The sequence below is a fragment of the Castanea sativa genome, chromosome 3 (assembly GCF_040712315.1).
Source record: "Castanea sativa cultivar Marrone di Chiusa Pesio chromosome 3, ASM4071231v1".
NCBI lineage: Eukaryota > Viridiplantae > Streptophyta > Magnoliopsida > Fagales > Fagaceae > Castanea > Castanea sativa.
The window spans coordinates 34,534,114-34,541,367 of record NC_134015.1 but is presented as its reverse complement, the minus strand read 5'-3'; positions in this window follow the sequence as shown (position 1 = coordinate 34,541,367).

Sequence of the window (7,254 nt, the reverse complement as noted above, 5' to 3'; positions counted from 1 at the left end):
TTTTTACACGTCATTTAAATATACTTTCTTTATTACTTCTTTATTTATTTATTTATTCTTGTTCTCTCATATTTCTCAATCTTCTTCTATGTCTCTTTCTCTTCTCTCTACCCAAACCTGCTGCGTCTCTCTTCTTTGCCGCCCACCCACTGCCACCAACCACCACCACCAGTTAAAAGAATGTCAAACAAGAACTCACAACCCACTGCAACCACCACCACTACCACCACTGGGAAAAAAAAAACCACAAAACCCATCACAACCACAACTGGCCACAAAAGTCACCACATAAAAAAAACAATCAAAGCCAACAAAACCCATCACCACCACAGCCACAACCAAAATCAAAGCCAACAAAACCCATCACCACACCCACAACCAGCAACAAAACCCATCACGACAACACCCACAACTGGCCACAAAAACCATTACCACCACACCCACAACCAGCCAAAAAGCCCATCACCACCACAAAAGAGAGAAAAAAAATTGAAAGAAAGAAAAAAAAAAAGAAAAAGAAATAGAGAGGTATTTTCAACCATAGCTTAAGAAATTAAAAAAATAATAATAATAAAAAATAAAGAAGAAAGGAAGAGGAGGTAGGCAAAATTTGGAGAAGAAGAGATGAGAAGTTGGAGAGAAAAAAGAGAGAAACTGATGGTTAGCGAAGAAAGAAGAAAGAGAGAGAAAAAAATATTTTTTTTAAGGAGAAGAGGAGAGAAAGGAATAAAATAATATTTTTTTTATAAGATTGAAGTTACAGTGAGCTGTTATCTTTGACATCTCACTATAGCTCAGTTGCTATTTTTTTTTAAGTTTAGCATCTTTGTTGTAACTTGCCTTTTGGTGTTTTAGTTGCTAAAATAGTATTATAGCATTTATACAACCTTTTTTGTGAATGCTCTTAGGCACTACTACGTTTTTTTTTTCTTCTGAACGATAAGTCAATTGCAAAACAAATGCCCCCACCCCTCTCTCTCTCTCTCTCTCTCTCCCCCTAAGGCATAAGCAAAGGTAATTCCTTAGTACTCATTTTTTTAATGTTTTTTTGCTCCCATGTTTGTATATGTCTTTTTTTAAAAAAAAATTTTACATGCATTTATAATTCTGAAAAGATTTTCCTTAACGAGATTAGGTGCTCAAACTTGAAACACTATTCTCCACTAAAATTTATGTATATTTCAAATGGTCATTTTGTATATAGAAAGACAAAGAAAGAACAACTGTTGCAGTACAGAAATACAAATAATTTTGTTTTTAATTAAAAAAAATCCTTTAAACGTGTGCTACATAATTAAAATTGTGTCTACATGTTGTTCCCCTTCTTATTTTATTACTATTTTCCTTATGTCTCGTGACACGCTACAAATACATTAAAATAATTAAGATAATTATTCATAAAAATAAAAGTTTATTATGAAAGCTTCAAAAATTTCAAAAAATACTAATTCAATAAAATTCTACAAACAACATTTCTTCTAAATTTAAAAGATTTTTCTTTACTAAGTTACAATAGGAGTGACAATATCTAAAATAACTTTCATTATTTTATTATATATTATTTTAATTATAGGCGATAATATATATATTTTTAATGGTTAAAGTTGGATTGTACATGTAAAGTTTGTACTATATAATTCTATATAAATGTTAGAGCATTCTCATCCACTTATATAAATATATATATAAAAAAAGCATTTATACCTCACCAAAAAGTCACTTTATATATTTTATATAACCACTTTTATAACACATCTCATTATTTATTTTATAATACATCACATCAAAATAGTATTACTTTAATATTAACGTAGGAAAGAGAAAAGAGAAAGTGAGATAAGAGTAGAGAAAGAGAATAAAAAATTAAATAATTTTTTTTTTGCATGTTGCTAATGTTAGGATGTGTGCCCTTAAATCTTATTGTATGATGCTATGTTTGACATTATGTATGACTTAATGTTATGATTAATAAAGTTGTTTTATTTTTATCTAAAATAATGGTAACATGAATATTTGGACATTATCATATAGTCCATGAGATGCATAGTATGTGATTCATGCAAAAAGTCACAGAAGATATAAATCACAAGTTCTTTGTAAACTCAGAATTATAGTTCGTAGTCGGTGATGAAATTGGGCATTTTATCTGCAAAGACTATAACATATCAACTAAGATGATTTATCTTGATCATGGAAGTTGAGACTTCTAGTTTATATGTTTTAAGAGTTAAGACATATTGAACTGGACTGTTGTGAGATTTATTATTCTCCTAACGACTGTCAAATGAATAATAAATCTCACGACTTCTATTTGTATGAACTCTTAATCTTGAGAGAATAATTGATTTAATCATGAAGTGTAGGTTGCTTTGATATATCAGGAGTGAGATTTAAAGTCACGATCAAAACCTTAGTATGTTGGGCAACCACATTTAGTGTTGATGGAACATATATTCTCAAGATGAAATTCATAATCTTTTAACAAAAATATAAAATATTCCCTTGAAATAAATTTAATGAGTTTGGTTATTCAGAGTGTTAAGTCTAACCACTTTAGTAAGGAGATACTAAAGTATATATTTATGAAATTGGATTTCATAAATATATGATAAATTACTTTAAAGGATTAAACCGGGTACTCAAGAATTAAGATATAGTAATTTTCAAAGTGACAGTTTATATTCATGACTTTGTATTACTACAAATATTTTATGAAGGGGTTGCATGTATAATAAAGTCTTGGGGTATAATTTATTAATAAGACCTAGAGTGCAATTATATTTATATAGTGGTATTAAATATCATTAATGGTAACTTTGGACTTGTCAAGAGTTGACAGAAAAGCCCAAGGCCCATTGGAGCTAGTGTCTTATTAGTCCCTTTTATTCCCACTCCAAGCTACACACTAAAGCCTAATTGGAAAGGCCTAATAGGTCAGCCTAATTAAATAATCAATTAGTTATAAAGGGAGAAACATACAGAATTTTTTTTTATATAAAAAAAAGAGAGACATCATTGTCAAATGGTATGTGTGAGTGAAGCCACTCGATTATTCTCCCTTAGAAACTGATTGAGACACTACACTTCTTGGGCGTAAAGTGGAATTGGAGTGAAGATTAAAAGTGTTCCCAAGTACTTCTAATCTTTTGTTTTGAATTTCACCACACCAAGGTACGCTATCTTGTTCTTAAATTCTGAAATTTACATAGTGCATGTTATCAATCATGAATGAAATAGATCTATGTTCCCAAGGCAATAACTGTCATGTGGGTGAATCGAGTCTTAATGGTTATTGCATATATATGGTTATAGAATGTTAATATAATAATTGTTAAGTGGCCAATGATTATAATTGTTAAGTGGCCAATGATTATAATGTAATGGTGCCGTGTCTTATATTAAGTGCTTGGATATGGTTATTGTGTGTAAGTTATATAACTGTCCTATGTTTTGCACCACTTGGACTTTCTTGCACCGATTGGCTACAAAAGACAATTTAAAATTCTATTGCTTATTATGTGTAAATTTTTTACCAAGGATTCAAGGCCCACGGTTGAATTCCTTTATTGCACTTGGTTAGTGCACTTTCACATTGCACTGCTTGGATGTGTTAATTGCCTTGGATGAAGAATCCATATATTATTATTTATATGGTTTCATATGCATTCAAAATTATATATGCCTTGGATGTCTTGGATCCATATATTAAAGTGTGTTTCATATGTTGCAATTTATATAGAGATACATGGATATATATGCTATCTTGTTAATGCTAGGATTATGAAATTTATTCCTAATAAGATTAGGATTATGTTTTCAAGGTGTCTAGCATTATTATGGTTCTTGATCTTAAAAACTTTTAATTTAAAATATCTAGTGGGAGAAAGATATAAGGGTTGGATCTCACGGTCTCCATTATTGGTTCATAGTAGTGTGGATAAACACCTCGTCTTGGTGTATATGTCTTACGATCCCAAAGGAGGGTGTTTATTTTATAGTACTACAAGATTGAATTTACCCGTTTAAAGTAGTGTGGACAAACACCTCGTCTTAATGTATATGCCTCGCAATCTCAAAGGAGGGTGTTTTGTTTAATGGTACTACAAGTTTAAACATTATAAAGGAGATGAAATGTGGCTACACATGATTCTAGATAATGGTGTACACTAGACTATGTGTAATGTTAACCTTCCAAAGGAGCTATGTCATTATTATTTAGAGGATAAAGGTAATACGGCATATTATTAATGTTTGATAAGAGTTATCATGATAGTATTGATAATGAGAATAGTTCTCAACCAATTAACGTGTTTATAATAAACTTGCTACCAAGAAATTATAGACATAGATTGGGTTGTAGTTGCATATATTATTTTATGATTTTATTAAGGTTCCATATTATATGCTTATATGCTAAATTGATAATGTCCAGTTTACTTATTATTTTCATGTTTATTATTTTCAAATCATGACATCATTTAACCCACTTGTTGCTATTCTTAACTAAAACAAACTGACTGAATCCAACTATATTGACTGGAAAAGAAATTTGGACATTATTCTTATAGCTGAAGAGCACAAGTATGTGCTTACTCAACCATGACCTAACTTTCCTTCATTAGATGCTCATTTTGAGGAAAAACAGGGATATGATCGTTGGCAGAAATCTAATGAGAACTAGCTTCGGACACTATCATCTATTTCAAATGTTCTACACTATCAAATGCAGGATGTAGAACTAGCTTCAGACATTATGTTAAGTCTAAAGGAGATGTTTGGTGAGTAAGGCTGTTCTGCAAGGCAGGAAACCATGAGGCAGATTTATAATACCAAAATGGCTGAAGGTACTTTAGTAAGGGAGCATTGTCTAAGGATGATCTCTAATCTGAATACATTGAAAGTTTTAGGTGCCAATATTGATGGAGAATCCCAAGTGGATACGATACTCTAGTCACTACTGGAATCATTCAAGGAATTCAGACTTAATTATAATATGAACAAAAAGATTTATTCTTTGTCTGAATTGATGAATGAATTGGTAGCAGCGGAAGGCATCCTTGGTACTTCTAGTATTAAAGCCAATATTAGTGAACCTTCTACTTCTCAATCTAAATCGAAAGGCAAGGGTAAGAAGAAGAAGAAGAAAGACTTCACTAAGAAAGATGGTAAACAAATTGCCTTAGGAGTTGCCAACAAAGGAAAGAAAACTAAAGGAAAGTGTTTCCATTGTGGTGAGAAAGGACATTGGAAGAGGGATTGTCCAATATTCAAGGCTGCCAAGAATAAGGGTATGAAAAATTCATTTCTTCTTGAAATATTTTTGGTACGAAATCCCACGGATTCCTAGTGTGTGGATTCAGGTTGTACTAATCATATTTACAATTCTTTGCAGGGGTTCCAGGAGACCAGAAAGTTGAATAAGGGAGAACTATTTCTTACTTTGGCTGATGAGAGCAGAATTCCGGTTATAACTGTTGGAGTGTTTAATTTATAGTTGGAGTGTTTAATTTATACTTTGAGTCTAGAGTTTTAATATTGGAAGACTGTTTGTATGTACCTAATGTTCATAGGAATTTAATTTCTGCAACTTACTTAGGTAAACATAGATATTGTGTTATCCTCAAAGACAATGTTGTAATAAAGAAGGATAAAATATTTATCTGTTCTGACAATATTGTGGATGGTCTATATATTTTAACTCCTGATAAGTATGAATTATACAATTCTAAATTAGATAATAGCTCTCATATAAAATCATTAAAGAGAAAATTTCCTTCTACTAGTGATGCATATCTATGGCACTTGCGTTTGGGTCATATTAATTTAAATAGGATTCAAAGACTAATCAAAGATGGACTTTTACAGCCCATGGACTTTGATGAATTTCCAGTTTGCGAATCTTGTTTGAAAGGTAAAATGACCAAACAACCTTTTAATGCAAATGGTAGAAGAGCCCAAGAGTTGCTTGAATTAGTTTATACAGACGTATGTGGTCCTATGTCAACCCAAGTAAAAGGAGGTTATGAGTACTTCATCACTTTTACGGACGATTACTCAAGATATGGTTATGTGTACCTAATGAGACGGAAGTCCAAAGCCTTTGAAAAGTTCAAAGAGTTTAGGGCTGAAGTTGAAAATCAATTGGGTAAACGCATAAAGGCCATTCGATCTGATCGACATGGCGAATACCTTCTTGGGGATTTCAAGGATTACCTAATTCAAAATAGGATTGTCTCCCAATTGACTGCACTTGGAACTCCCCAACAAAATGGTGTAGCGGAAAGAAGGAATAAGACTCTTTTGGAAATGGTTTGGTTCATGATGAGTTATTCAACTATACCAATTTTCTTTTGGCGATATGCACTAAAAACTGCTATGCATATTTTGAATTTAGTTCCATCAAAATCTGTGATGAGAATCAACAAGCATTCAAGGATCCATTGCATGTTCCTGTTGGGCCCATTACAAGAGCAAGATCCAAGAAGATCAAAGAAGCACTTAATGGGCTGATTCAAGAGATTTGGACTGATTCTAACGCAGGACATTTCAAGCTTGGCCCAAAGGAAGCTGAAAACGTAATAAATTTAATTCAAGCTATTTAGGGCTGATCTGGCTTAATTGCGAGTGATTTATGGCTTGAATTAATGGCTGATTGACTTTCTAGCTCTATATCAGTTAAGGCAGATTTTTTCCTATTTTGGATCTGCTAATTTCAGACCAAATCAACTTTTATTTAGGGTTTTATTATTTAGTACGTTTTTTAGATATTTTCCTTGTTTTTAGGTGCATTTAATGTTTTTTAGGTCAAATTAGGAGTTATTTTAGAATATATTTTCTTGTCTGTCAAGTTTTATGGAGCCCTTAAATAGGCTCTGAAGTTTGTAAACGTTTTTCATAATATTATTGAATAAAAATCAGAAAATGTGAGACTTTGCTCTCTTTTGGTTTTTCAAGAACTGTGAACATATCAAGGATTCTTCCTTGTGGCGTTCAAACTTTATACCTCTGGTTCGTGATTCTTTATAATCATTGGGTCAAGGTCAACTTATACCTTTGGTTCGCGTTTTGATTATAAACGTTGGGTTAGGGTTTCTATCATAAATCTGAATTTTAGCTTTCCTGGGTAAATATTCCAATATTTTTGTTGGGTCTCAAAGCGTGTCGATTGAGGTTCGCATCATTTGGTATCAGAGCACAGGTTCTAAAATCAGTTTTCTATCCCTTTATCTTTTGTTTCCTGTTATCATCCTATCT